Raw genomic sequence first — 15718 nt, forward strand, 5'->3', positions numbered from 1 at the left:
CTCTTCCGTTACTTCTACCCTGCTCTTGTGTTTTTATTTATGCAAGATGCAAGCCAGATGTTATATTAATAAAAGAGCTGATTTTCCTCAAAGAGCCATTCATCAGCACAGAAGTAGAGCCTGTTGCAATTTCTGGGAATTCCTTAAATTCTTTCCTTCTTCTTCTTTTTTTTTTTTTTTACTTTAAATAGTAAATTTTGGAAGATATTCTTGAAAGCAATATAACTGTAAGCATAGAATTACTTCTGTTTACCATGTATGCTAATGGACATTGGGAGTTTTCACAGCTAAATTTTAAATTTAAAGAAGGAATTAAAAACTTGAGCTCTATTTTATTACAAATGTAGGCAGCATATTAGAATTGTGGTGTTCAAATTTTTGAAAACTTAATTAAGATAGAATAAAGTTGCCTTATCAAGCAATGAAGTATCTCACACTCAAAGTTCTTTATTAAAATACATTCTTTAAAAGATAGAGAATGAGATAAGATTTTCAGTTCTTCTCCAAAATGAGTGATATTAAAACAGTGAGATAAAAAGCTTCGCATACTCTTCAGATGAATATGTCTTCCAGAGCACAAAAAGATTTAAAAAAAAAATAAAAAAAGTTAAATTCAATATAATCCCCAAAACAATCTCTTGAAAGAGTCATGAGGTCCTTAAACTACCAAACATCCCAGAAGCACTCAATAAAATTTTTGGAAATCTTTTTCAAATCCTCAAAAGGCTTAGTCAGAGTCTTCCTTATCTGTTGGTTTTGGTCCTGGAGCTTAAATCAACAGATCAGAAAAAAGAGGTCACTGGAAGTCCATGGCCAAAGGCAAGACCAGTGAAGGGCTTCCTCTCAGCATGCTGTCCAAGCACTCAGAACCTGGTGTTGTATTTGTGAGTGGCAGCACCATCTTGATTTTCATTTGTCACAAGCAAAACCAGTGATGCAACAAGTAGGGGCTGATAAGACTCATCCTTGATTTCACTAAGCCATGCCCAGTAGCCATTATCTGGAGCTAAAAATCATGTCCTCCCTGTTTCAAGAGCAACAAAGGGTTTTCTCTAATGCCTGGCTGTGCTTACGGGCGTGGAAGTGCAATCCGTGCTCTCCTTGTTCAACACCGGCCCTTCCAGACCAGTGTTTCCAGTGGACAAACCCCAGTTTTAATCTCACATCTGTCCTCCTTAAACACTTTTTACTCTCAGGACTCTAAACTGTGTGGTATTCTGACCTCACTGACTGTTCTGCCTCAGTCTCTTTTGGTGACTTCTTTTCTCTCTCAGCTCTTATTTTGGAGTCCTCAGGATTCAGGCCTCAGATGTTTTCCCTAACTACCACATTCCTTTGGTATCACCCAGACCTTGATATCATCTTTTCATGCTGACTCCAAAATTTCACCTTCTGTCCTGTATTCCAGACTTGTATATGCAACTGGTCATTTCAAATTGCCTCATGAAAAGAGGCTTCTCGATATGCTTTAAATAACACCTGATTATTCACACTTCCTACCACCTTGACTGATACCCCAAGTCTAATCTTTGACTATTTCTCTTTTGGACCATTACAATAGACTCCAAGTCTTTTTGAGTCACCATATCCTCAAAGCTATAGTCAAAGTGGTATGTGGGTTCCCATGAACTGACTCCTAGCTGGCCACTCATGGGCAACTGTGACCTATTTGCTATCTACAAATCACAGCAGAGCATTCCTCGACTACCCATGGAGTATAGCTCGTAGCACAAGGCAGGTCTGGGGACGCCCAGGCTTCTGTTGACCTGATTACACCACTATCTCCATGGCAGTCTTGGGATAACTCTGCCTGTGATAACATCAGATACTTTGCTGATGCAAATGTCTTTTAATGTATGGTCACAAGGTCCCCTTCCTTGTCACTCGTAAAATTTTGTCCCCCATTCCTCTCCCACCCTCTAGGCCTTATTCCTCATACCATTGCCACATGATCAGCTTTTACTAGCCTATGTGCTTTCAACTAATGGCACAAGAACTTCTGCTCAAGTAGCAGAGTCTTGCCTCACAAACCTGCTCCACGACTGCTGTGTCCCTCATCCATTCCCGTCTCAAGGCAGCAACAAAGTTCTTGTCACAACAGTGATACTCATAAAAAGTAGGATACATCATGTCACTCATGAGGCTCAATATCTTCCAGTGTCTTCCCAGCTCACTCACAGGGAAGCCCAACAGTTACAATGACCAAGAAGACCTGATCTCATCCCTGCGAATTTTGCTGACCTCTTCTCCAGCAACCTTGTCCCTGATCTGCCTCCATTCACATAGTGTTATCTGGGGATCCTCCAACTAGGAGGAGGATCCTAGTTGGAGGATCCCATGTGCACTGCTCTCTGCCTGAAGTGTGTGTACTTCTGCCAATATCTATGTGACTGCTTTCTTGTCACCATACTGTCCTACTTTATTTGCTGTGTCACATTTATTTTCATGTGCTATATTAGATATTTGATCTGGTTTGTTATTGCTTAAACACGCTCCATAAAATTTAAATTCTATAAGGAAGGGATTTTTATCTTTGTTGCTTACTGGTTTTTCTACATTCCTTAAAACAGTGCCTGGGATAAACTACTAAGTAAATAATTAAATATTGAATGAATGAATTATTATCAAATAGACCCTCAGTCAGACACTACCAGTCAATGTGTTCATAGATGGACAGAAACAAACAATAGCTTTCATGACTATGTTTATGGGAGAAAAATAACGACTAACTGCTTTCAAGGAAATTACTCTCTATTCGTGGGGATTGAGATACATCTGTATGGAACCCAGTCAACCAAATGCAATACAGAGGATGGCAATTGCTTAAGTCACAGTCACTCTTTCTTTTGAGATAGAACCTGTAAATACATCATTCTGAAATCCATTTTTTAAAGAACAGTATCCATCTATTAATTTGTCAAGGACAAGTTCACATGTCAACACACAGGTTGACCTCAAACATTCATTAAAAAATGTTACTGTAAGCCTAAATTGTGCCTGACACCACCCAAATGCGTGGGCTCTACTGGATGAAAAAGACCAGATCACTTGCACTTGCCGAGCTTATTATAATTTACTTGTGCATTGGCCTAACCCGTGATGGAAAATTGGAAGCTCTTCTTTGTTCTATGTACCACAGAAACATGCTCTCCCTTATTCCTGGAATTACTGCAAAATTTATTTGCCAAATGTAAATTATATAGGAAGAGGAATAAGAGAAACAGAAAATGGGGCAGTGAGATATAGTTTGTTTATTGTATAAAAAGTCAAATATATACTTGCTATATACCAAAGTATTTCTCTCTAGTAGAGTTGAAAATAACCATAGAAAGACATTGATGTTCATAACAGCTAAGTTAGTAATAACCACACACTGGAAACTACCCCTTGCCTGCCAACAGTTCAATGTGTAAACAGACCTTTGGTACATCCAAAGATTGAATACTATTGAATAGATCAGTCATTGCCCGGAGCTATAGCTGGAGAAAGGATGAATAGCAAAAGGATTCAAGGAATCTCTTGGAAGTGATGGAAATATTTGTTATCAGCTCATCCTGGTGTTCTATGGAAGTATATTTGCCAATGCTCACTAAGTGTGCTGTTCCAGTATGTGCAGTTTCTTGTACAAAGGTGTTATAAAATTCCCAAAACAAAAAAGCATGCCATGGAATTTACCAAAAAAGAATTTTGGGACCTCACCCCTCTTCCAAAGAAAAATTACTGGCTGAAGCACCCTATCTGACAGAGATTATCAGAAAGTACGTAAATGCATCATTATCAAAAAGTACGTAATTTTTCTCTTGTTTCCTAGACATATTTTTATTTTACCTTTTCAAATTCCTGTCCTTTCTCTTTTACTTATTTTTTAATTGTGTCATGGTTATGGAGGTAATATTGGTTTATGACACTGTATATGATATGTAGATTCAAACCTCTTCAGAAGCACTATTTATGGTTTACTATAATGCACCAGCATCATTTAATTTAACTAAATAAAGTAAAACAGATTAAGCAACTTTTATATTATCAGCCATTTAAAAATGTCAATATGTCAAGGTATCCTCTATCCTAGGTTAGGAGAGACGGTTGTCAAGGTTACCCAGTGGGTGACTTTCAGAACTGACACTTCTTTGCATGTCTCCAAATGCAAGTTCTTAACTCCCATATCACCCAATCATATGAAGGAAGAAAAGAAAAATTAAGGAATTCAGAGAGGAGAGACTTGTGAGTATCTGGCATTTAGAGAAGTCTTTTTGAAAAGATAGGATGTGTGCTGAGTTTTGAAAGATTGCTGAGCTTTGCACAAGAGGGAGAATAGAAGTCATCTATGACAGCACTGAAGCTGCCAGCCGTGCTGGAGCCAAGGAAGGTATTTGTCCAGACTTTGGTGACATTCTTTACTGGGTGAGTCAGATCAAAATCCACTGACATTTTATCTTATAAATATTGTATGCAGGATATAAATAGCTGGATCAGTAGGGGAGAAGGGCAAGGAGAGGCAGTTTCTCTCTGGCAAAGGCTCAATGGCAGGAAAGGAATAGAATATGGAACCAGAACCGCCTGTTTAATGATTAAGGAGGCTATTCTTTTATTTAGTGTATTGTATGACCGAGAAAAGGGAAACTGATGAGACTTGGCTGCAGACACTGACAGGGAATTATTACTTTTATAGGGGTCATTTGCCAACATCAAAATTGATTGCCAGAATTACTAATTAGTTATAACAAAAATATTGCTCTTGTGATTTAACTATGGTAGTAAAGATGAGCTTGGCCAGACATCTCAGGGGATAAAAAACAGTGCATAGATTCACAACGGAGGGAGCCAAGAGACAATCTTTCATACCAAAGAACAGATTCCGAGGAAAAAGCAGCCAGATGTAGGGAATGTCCACAGGCTTCCTGGAAAAAGCTGCAGGGGATCAGAGGCAGATCTTGAGAATGTCTGCAAAGCAAAAACAACAGCAGAAGAAGGGAGTAGGAACGAGGGTATTGCTGGATTTCCCAGACACCAAGGAAGGTCGGTCGGCAGAGCCACCCACAGATGCACCAGCCTGCCCGAGAGTCAGTGGGAGGAGAAACGGCCCCATCATCAGCAACACGGCTGCTACCGTTTCAGTGGTCAGGAAGAATAATGTTAAGTTCACTATCACATGAAACCGCATCCTGGAGGGGAAGATCCTGTACTTCCAAAATGCCAACAACGATGTAAACCAGTTGTACTTAAGTACAAAAAAAAAAAAAATAATAATAAAGTTAAGTAAAAGAATCTCTCCTAGCCTGCTAGCTCAAACATGGCTCGTGAGCTCATTTCCACAAAACTGGAAATAGTAGGTCCAGGAGGAGCTGAATTTATTGACATAGGTGCAGTGATGATAAACTACCCACCCAAAATATGCGCCCCGCGCAGAGAGAAAGGGAATGGGGAATGCCAATAGCAAATTCTATATAATGTGAAAATGGAACAAATTAAAATTATAGTAAATATTTTATCATATAAAAAATGCATAAATTTCATGAACCAAATGTTTTAAAGCAAGGGCTTAAAGCAGAGGTAAGACACAGAAACACAACTAAGAAACAAAATTCATCAAAAGTAGCAGAGGAAGAGAAACTACGAGACACCTTGCCAAGTGAAGAATGTACAGGGGCGGGTGAGGAAAAACAATAAGTAAAATGAAATGGAAATGAACGACCTCATAAACAAAAGAGAAAAATGGTAGTTATAGAAGTAATATAAAGGTATCCTCACAAATTTTGTATCTTTAAGAGAGCTAAAATTTTAATTAAGAAAACAAAAGTGTTTTAAAAGATATTTAAAATATAGAAATTTAAGTGTGTCCAAAATGCATAAACAATTCCCAAAATTACAAACATCTACATCTATCAGATACAGAAAACAAATGGGGGGTGGGCATCAAAGCTCAGGAGCAGAGCTACGCGGAGACAAAAGACTCAGGCTGACTTGAAATTTCCCAGCAGTCACTCACGCTAGGTGCCGAGCAGCATTACACGGCCCTCAAAGGCTCTCCTGCCTGTCTAAACTGCTCTCCAAGCATAAAAGAAGCAGCCCTGTATCTTTTCAACAGACAATCAATCAAAAAATAAAATTTCTATGAATCCATCATAAAGACACTGAAGATCTACCTTCAGCCATCCAAAAGGTAAATGAAAATATCATTAAGCCCATTAACTCTAGGGGTAAGACTAAAGTAAATGTAAGTAATATGATTAAAAGAATAATAGTTGAGAAAGTTAATATTTGCTTAGTAAGCACCAGGCACTGTTCTAAGATTCTTAAAATTTCTGTAAAATGGGTGCTATTATGATTCCATATGTGCCTATGGAGAGGATTATGTATGTGTGTGTGAATATATAGACTCATATAGTCAAGGTAAAGTCAGATAATATAACACAGTTTTTAGTTAGACAATGTAGAAATAAAGTAAAAGAACTGGAGAAGGAAAAGAAATTCCTGATATTCTCATTTATGAATATAATGGAGCATGATGTTTAATTCCTAATGGTAAAACCATGAAATTATTACTACAGCAAATAGTCAAGGTCTCTAAACTGTCCAAAGAAATACAAGACAAACCAATCATAGACCACACATAACACATAAAGCTTGATACGAGACTAAAAATGCAATCAGAATAGAACAGACTGAATATGATTCTGTGAAGAAAAACATCTGCAATATAATTGTAGGATGGTTAATCTCACATACTTAAATAAATATGGCATCTGATTTCATCATGAAGTAAAGCTATTTTATTTTTTTTAAGATTTTATTTATTTATCCAAGAACTGGGGTACAGCTAGAGGCGTGGGAGGGTGAGAGGATTCACCGAGACAGCAGGGAGCAGAACAGGCAGATGAACTGAAGACACTGCTGAGGGGAGCAGCAGGCGAGTCAGGTCAGGAGAGATCTGCCACTCCATGTGGGTTTCTCCCTGCCTGGCTGGGAATTGAACCCGTGACTGCAGAGGCTGCAGACAGCTTTACAGCGTGGTGCTCAACCCGCTGAGCCACCGGGGATGGCCTAAAGCTATTTTATATACAAGAAGAGGGTAATCAGTGTTATAGCCAATAGTGTTCCCTGCACAAAAATCTCACAAAATTTTAAAACAGTTACTGGGGCTCCCTGGTGGCACAAGGGGTTAAGACATAACCTCAGAGGCTGTCCTCAGCCACTGCAGCATGAGTTCGATCCCAGGCCAGGGGGCTACCTACGTGGTGCAGCAAACCTCTCCTGACTCACCTGCTGCTCCCCTCAGCAGTGTATTTCAGTCAATCTGCCTGTTCTGTTCCCCACTCTGTCTCTGGTGAATCCTCTCACCCCCATACCTTTGCCTGTACCCCAGTTCTTGCATGTATCAATAAATAAATCTTTAGAAAAAGTTATAAAAATACTGGAAATAAAAGAGTATTCAGAGAAATTCTTGGAAATACAAGTGATACTCTTTTTGTCAGCCAATATTGAATGAATGACAAAGGGAATTAATGAATTAAAGAATATATACCATAATATACCTCAACTAGTCATGATTAACTATTAACCAGATAACATAATCAAAACTCAAAAACAAGTATTTTAAGGGCCTCCCTGGTGGTCTAGGGGTTAAGTCTCAGTGCTATCACTGCTACAGCCTGAGTTTGAAGCGTAGCCAGGGAGCTGACCCACATGGCAGGAGAGGTCATGTCTCACCCACTGCTCTCCTCAGCAGTGCATTTCAGTGAACCCGCCTGTTCTGCTCTCCATACTATTGCTGGTGAATCCTCTTACATCCCCCTCCCCTATACCTCTTGCCTACACCCCAGTTCTTCTACACAAAAATAAATAAATAAACAAAATGTTCTTTAAAAAAAATAAGTATGTTAAAATATACAAAGAGTGATGGGAGGTTTGATTCATCTTTTCTAAGAAGGACTGATTGATGGAGAGATATCATTAAGTGTATAGAAGACATAAATATCCAATTAATAATATATATCAAGCTAATAGTCACAGGAAAAAGCTCTATACCTCACAAATGGAAAATACATGTATTTTCAAGAACCCTCAAAACATTCAAAATATATTATGGCATTAAGCATACTTTATAAAATACTGAATTTAATTTTTTTTAAAAGCTTGCTCATGAAGCCATAAAATTATACCTTCATATTAAAACTAGTGGGAAACCTTAACATCTAAGCCTTTAGAAAAGTAATTCTTAATTGTTAGGTGAAAAATATTAAAATCAAATTTCAGATTGTTTAGAAAAATAAAAGCAATAATCAGAAGGAAAGATAAAAGGGGAATTCAAAACATACAAGAAATAAATCAAGTTTCTATTCAGGTTGATCAATAAGAGTGCAAACAGAATGAAAAGCAGACATAGGAATTAGCAATGAGCTGAGACGGTTTCCCATGGAATTCTACCAAACCTTGATTAATCATTGATGACAGTCCTGCTGGAGAGCATGGGTGTGGAGTTGCTCTTACAGGGCCAGATAGTAAATATCTTTGGCCTTGTGGGTTCTAGTCCCTGTTGCACCTACGCAGCTCTGTCCACAGTCTGAAAATAGTCATAAACAGCATATAAGTGAATGTGTGGAAGAGGCTGGTTGGCTCCAATAAAGGTGGGAAGCAGCAGGTTTCCAACTTCTATTGTAGAAGTTTCCAATTTCTATTGTAGGGGGAAAGTCTTTCAAACTATTTTTTTAAGCAATATATTATAATATTGATAACAAAATATAATAAGTATAACAACCCTGTTAGATTTTTTTATGAATATCTATGAAAAAATTCTCACCAGAATATTAGCCCATGGAGGTCAGCAGTACATTAAGAGAATAATACAAAATAATCTCCGGATCATTCCTCTGGTAAATTAAGTATGGCTGAGCGTTAAGAGTCTATTAGCATAATTCACTCTATTAAGAGTTCAAAAGTAACAATTACAACATCCATTATTTAAGAGAAAAATTTAAACTAAAAAGTAAAAGGATAAGTTTTAATGTATCCTTATCAAACCAAAGGCCTAAATTATAATAAATGAGAAGTAGTACAAATTTTCCTCTTAATAATTCAGGAGCTCACTCTTAATGAAAAAAATAAATTAGGTATAAAAATTGGGAAGGGTGGCACTACAAGTATCTTGATTTGCAGAGGATATGATCATTTACTCAGAAAACTCATGAAATTCATTGGAGTTTTATTACAAGTTAATACAAAGTCAGCAAAATCACCAGGAATCTTCTATATTGTATCTATGTATTTGCAGCTTTATCTATATCATAAAGAATCAGTTCACATAATGAAATAATTTCAAGAGAAAATAGCCAAACACCAAATTTTATAAAAATATACAAAATCCACATCAGTAAAAACATTAAGATATTTTGGAGATGCCCAAAAACTTAAGGAAAGCTATGTTGCTGTAGAAATGAATCTAGCCTTCTCCCCAGGCAGAGGAAGAACAAGCAGCACTTCAGGAATGGTGAGGACAGGAGAATCTGTATGACTCATGCATGAGGTCCCAGACCTGGGGAGCCCCGTAAGGTCTGAGCACCAGTTTAAAGACCAAGGGTTCCTTTTATACACAACTGTGTCCATATCTGTTGCATGGATAGCATCGTTTTTCAGCAGACACAACCATTTGCGGCAAAGTCCCCAGACAAGGCAGGCAAGGGAAGGGGGAAAGATGCAGGCATTTGGGGATGGCCTTGGAGAGACAGACCGGCTTGGCCGGCTTTCCGACCTTGTAGATAACAAGAGTGCTGAGGCCCTGGCCATGAATCTTGACAGGGAAGGAGCTGTAAGCAAACTTGTTGATGATGCCTGCGTTGGAATGTTCATTACACCTGGGCTGGAAGTTCTGCTGGAATCTTTATTATATTCATTTGCTCAATAATATTATTTTTGCTTCAATGCAAACTCAAGTCATTAGATAATCAACTCTTCCTTATTTAACCTATAACTTTACAGCCATACCAAGAAAGTAACTAGATCTTTAAAAAGATAAAAAAAAAAAGCTGATTTTAAATCAATATAGAAAAAGCAACAAGCAAGACTATCCATGTAATATGTGAATGAGGAGGTTAATGAGCTATGACTAGTCTTAATATAAAGCCTAACTGATTACAACACGGTCCTACACTGCAAGGTTAATACATCAAGAAAGAGTATGAAAAATAGACCCAAATACATAGAAGAGTTTGCAAACAAGAGCTGGGGTGCTGGCCAGAGGTGGGGGTGGGGGTGAAAGGATTCAACAGAAACAGAGTAGGGAGCAAAACAGGCAGATCTACTGAAATACGCTGCTGAGGTGAGCAGCGTAAAGACAGGTGAGGTCTCCTGTGCCATGTGGGTCAGCAACCTCGCCAGGGATCAAACTCAGGCCTCAGTGGCTGATGACAGCTTGATAGTGTTATAGGACAGGAAGAGGGGTAGCCCAAGCCCCGCAAACCTGCCTATTCTAAATGGGTTCTGCCATCCGCCGCATCAACACAAAACATAGGAGACTTTAATAAAAAGGAACTTTAATAAAACTAGGAAACAATACAGGAAAGGCAAAGAATCTAGTTTCTAAATCAAGCACCCAAAGTTACCCATCCCCTCGTGGGCAAAAGTCCATCCAAATGGGATTGGCCCAGAGCAAGGCCCCAAGGCCTGCCACAAGTCCAAAGCATCTTCCAGTGGGGACCCACAGAAAAGGGTCAGAAACAACCGGACAAGTCCGGAAGGAAAAGAGCAAAATCAACATCAAAATAAAAGCTGCCATGGTCCCCTCCCCGCAGGTCTCACCCACATCTGTGTCACCCAGTCCACGACCAAAAGACAAGCGCAGCTTCTTCACGTGTCTCTAGGCTCCATGCGCCTCCTCCAGGTCTCCTTCTGGCTCCATCCTGCTTCCTTCCTTCCTCAGTCTCTTCTGCAGCTTCTCCTCTTCCTGCTCAGCTCCACCCTCCCTTGGGTGGAGCAGGGAACCTGGAACCTCCCCCTTTCCTGGGGACCACCCTGTTACAATAGCACTGAGACTTTTAACTCCAGCGCCACATGGGAGACTCTTATCCATAGAAATAATAGGGACCATCAGTAAATGGTGATGAGCCCAGAGGTTTACCATCCAGCCACTACAGAATCACAGTATCACTCTACAATAAAATTCAGATGAATCCAAACTTGTAGTATAAAAATAAAACCACAAATTAACTAGTTTGTGTAGTAGTTGGAAAGTCCTTTTTAAATCTTACACAAAATTCCAAGCCATAGACGGTAAGTGAGGTTGATTATTTGGAATACAGAAGTCCCAAACTGTCTGTTACAGGGTAGGGAGAGGGGCAGCCCAGACCCCGCAAACCTGCCTGCTCTAAATGGGTTCTGCCATCCGCCGCATCAACGCAAACCATGTGAGACTTTACTGGGAAGGAACTTGAATACAACGAGGAAACAACACAGGAAAGGCAAAGAATCTAGTTTCTAAATCAAGCACCCAAAGTGACCCGTCCCCTCGTGGGTAAAAGTCCACCCACATGGGATTGGCCCAGAGCAAGGCCCCAAAGCCTGCCACGAGTCTAAAGCACCTTCCAATGGGGACCCCCAGAAAAGGGTCAGAAACAACCAGACAAGTCTGGAGGGAAACAAGCAAAATCAAAAATCAAGACAAAAACCGCCATTGTCACCTCCCCACGGGGCTCACCCACATTTGTGTCACCCAGTGCCTCCTTCAGGTCTCCTTCTGGCTCTATCCTGCTTCCTTCCTTCCTCAGTCTGCTCTGCAACTTCTCTCAGTTCCACTCCCTGCTCAGTTCCACTCTCCCTTGGGTGGGGCAGGAAACCCGGAACTTCCCCCTTTCCTGGGGACCACCCTCTGCAAGGTAAAAAGTCATTCTCAAAGACAAAAGGAAGAAAGGGCGAGAGGAGGGGGTGAGGGAGGGGGCAGAAAGCCCTCAGCTGTGGCCCTTAGTGTTTAAAGGTCATTACTCTAAATCAATACAAAAATTCAAAATATCAAAGTGAATAAATTATTGAGCACAAAAGAAGTACAAATGGCTGCTCTACACTGATTGTAGAACTGTTCTCTGTACACACATCAGTATGTGTTTGCTTTTGCACAAGTATCCCTAGAAGTAAACCAAAGTCAAACAAGCCAAACCCTGGTACTTGAGGTGGTAACTGGGCTGCCAGCGCTCACAGGAGCCCGAGAGGCATTTCCTGTGCACTTGCACGTGATTGTATCTTTTGAATGTTCTCCCACATCATGGGTCCCCTTTTGAAAAAATTAATCTTCCTTAAGTGATGCTTTATTCTGTGCTCAATGCAGGACATAGTATTCTGCGACCACCCTCTCTTTGTGCCGACTGTTTGCACACAAAGGCAAGGCTGGTGCCTGCAGCTTGGCGCATCCTGGCTTCCCCAGCACAGTCAGCTCAGGGCAGGAGACAGCAAGCTCTGCCTGCAGGCCTGGAGACCAGAGCCTGGTGGAATGTGGTCACAACAATGACTTAGCCCTCAGGCAGGCACTCCGGCTATAGGCTGTAGGGTAAATGGCTTAGTCAATGGTTTTAAGGCTTTTCTGCCCTCCCACCATTAGGATTGCCCTGCCCAATGGGGTACCTACAGTTGTTATGTTGTTATAAACTGTCTTATTTACTTCTGTGGGCCATGGGAGGAATATCTAGATAGTCAGGGAGAGAAGCAGAAGCAGAAAAGAAGCAGAAGAGGCAAGAAAGAGAAGGGAAGAAAGAAGAACCTAGAGAGAAGCCCAGAGTGAAGACTTGATGGGGGCCTGGAGGGCTACTGGCCTCCTGGCCCCCCCGGAACCCCTAGCTGCCATGTACCAGGTTGCTGCCATGCATATAAAGCTCAATAAAAGCCTGTTAAAGCCCACAGAGGGCTCCTTCTTTACCCGTCTGCCGGATCATAAAACCTGCTCTGGGCCCATCCTGCCCCTATATGGGCTTACCCTGTTCCCTTGGTTCTCCTGTTCTAGCTGAATAGTAATCATTCTAAGGGCATTTCCTATGATATAAACTACAGATTAGGGGCCTTCCTAGTGGCACAAGGAGTTAAGATAAAACTATACAACTGTTCATAGCCATTGCAGCACGAGTTCAATCCCTGGGCAGGGAGGTGACCCACATGGCGCAGCAGAATTCGCCTGCCTTGTCCACTGCTCCCCTCAGCAGTGTATTTCAGTAGATCCACCTGTTCTGCTCCCCACTCTGTCTCTGGTGAATCCGCTCACACACACCCTCACCTCTGGCCTGCACCCCAGTTCTTGTATGCATAAATAAATCTTTAAAAATATATAACGCAGATAATTTTGGAGGAAAATATAGGATCCTCCTAATTAACATTTACATGCACATATTTTTAAATGCCTGTTTGCCAAAGCATTTCCATAAACTGAAACAAGAGGATCGGTTGTTCCCACCAGGCATCAACATTCAGCCTGTTCATTCCACTGGGTAAAATCACTCACCTAGAAAAGTCTATTTTTCAAAGTATTTTGTTTGTTTCCAGTGTTTGTGAAATTGCCAGTCTCTTCATATCTCTGAATGTGAACTCTAAGTTAAAGCATCCACCTGTATGTTCCTTACGCTTAACTTGGAAATGATCATCATTTTACAGAAGCATCGCAAAATACCAAGCTCCTGTCTTCCTACAAAGGTTGAAGTGTCACAAAGGATTTGTGGCACTATTTGTGAATAGCTTAAGCATCTGCCACCAGCCTAAGTTTCATGCCTTCTCGGCTGAAGAATTATGGCTTTGTATGCCAAGAAATCACGCCTAGCATTTCTTACATAGGCAGATGGATGGAGTTTGTGAGCTTTGCTGTGGGTAAGACTGTGCTCAATACTTGTTTATAGCCCAGAGACTGCTCACCAAGCCTGAAACTTATCAAATAATTCTCTCGTGGAAGTAGAAGTTGAAACTGTGCTTTATGTACCATGGGCTCAAGTCAATTACAGCCTCTTTAAAACCGTTCCGTCAACTTCTGCTAATTGTAGCATATATCTCCATAAAGAAGGAAGCTCATTTTTCATTCCCATGGTATGGTCTCCTTGAAGCCTGCTATAGAAAAACTTTGCCTCGACTCATAATAAATTCCCCTCTCCACAAAATGTGACGGAGGGACGAAGGATGCCACTTTTCTCCCCTTCATTAAGAGGGAGTCTCACCATTCAACTATTGACACATTGACCTTCCCTTTCAATTTCTACAGGATGAGTTCACTTACTGTCTCTGCAAGCACATATTTACATCTAAATCACTGTTTTCTGGCTATTCAAGGTAGCACTACAGTTTTGTCAACCACCAGCAGGACACATACTCTGATCTCAGGTTATTATTCATGTTTCCTCACTGGCACCTTTACCCACAAGTATCTGACTGCCTGAAATACCTTTAGCCTCTTAGCACCACTTGACTTTCTTGGTAAGGGTAGAAGTTCTTCAGTCTCTACTCATCCTCCCATAGCATCTCCATGACAACATTCACAAATCTGTATCACAATTATCTGTTTCCAAGTCCATCTCCTCAGTGAACCAAACTTAAGGGAACAAACAATAACAATTATAAATATTTTAATGTTACTCATATTTTCATTCCTACCACTTATGAGAGTGCCGGATACATAACAGATATGAAAACAACATTTGATGAATGAATGAATCACTCAATCCTCAGGTACCTGGATTAGGACACCTGAAAATGTCTGTTGATGTCCTTTTCCCTAAAGCAAAGAGCTGTTCACTTTGCTTTAGAATGGATGTGAAAGAGCACTGAGTATTCTGATCATCTATTTCTTCAACAAATAAACATTTCATTCACTTAGATGTGACAAAACGCATTCTAAGAAACGACCCTATCTAATACAGCTGATGAAGGCACAAAAGAAAATCTAGTGTCAAGCCAGTTTCAAGAAGGATTAACTTTACTCAATCTCCAGAGTTCACCTTATTTACATAGACAGTATATCATATAATAAATACTATTGCATGAATGCCAAGTTCATTGAAAGCCAAAATGTCTTACATCTTTGAATACACAACAGCCACAATACTCTATTCTTAGTGACTGTTTTACCATATTTACTAAGTTCTCATCTACTCCATGACACTATGATCTCATCCACAAAATGAAGTGATAATAGGACCTCCTTCATAGGGAGGATTTGAGAAATAAATCAGTGAGTGATACAATAAGATATTTATTGCAATACCTGTTACCCAATGGATAATTCATAAAATGTAAATATCTTGATTAGATTTTATATTAATTTATTGGATGTTAGAGTTATAGTTACATAGGTGTAACTAGGTTACATAGGTGTATAGTTGCAGTCAATGCTTTCTTTTTAGGCTATTTTTTTCATGTTCACTATAGAACATAAAAGCAGTTCTATTAAGTAAGTGATTCTTGAAATCTTTGGAATATTCCTCTAAGTAAGAACTAAAGAACATTGCTTTAAAAATAAACACCATATACAATGAATTCTCTCCTGTTTGGGGGATGAGGTATTAGGAAACTTACTCACTGAATGAGAAGTATGGAATGGGTCTTCCTGATGGCGAATATTTCCATCTACCAATGACTCCTAAACACTCATTCTTTCTCTCCTCTATTCTGTCATTTTCTTTCATATTTCTACCACATATGCTGGTTTAGAATTAAAAACCCACATGATCAAGAACAAAATACAATGATTAGTTTCAAAATGAAT

This window comes from Talpa occidentalis, unplaced genomic scaffold (assembly GCF_014898055.3).
Source record: "Talpa occidentalis isolate TD23 unplaced genomic scaffold, MPIMG_talOcc4v2.1 talOcc4.3, whole genome shotgun sequence".
Taxonomy (NCBI): Eukaryota; Metazoa; Chordata; class Mammalia; order Eulipotyphla; family Talpidae; genus Talpa; species Talpa occidentalis.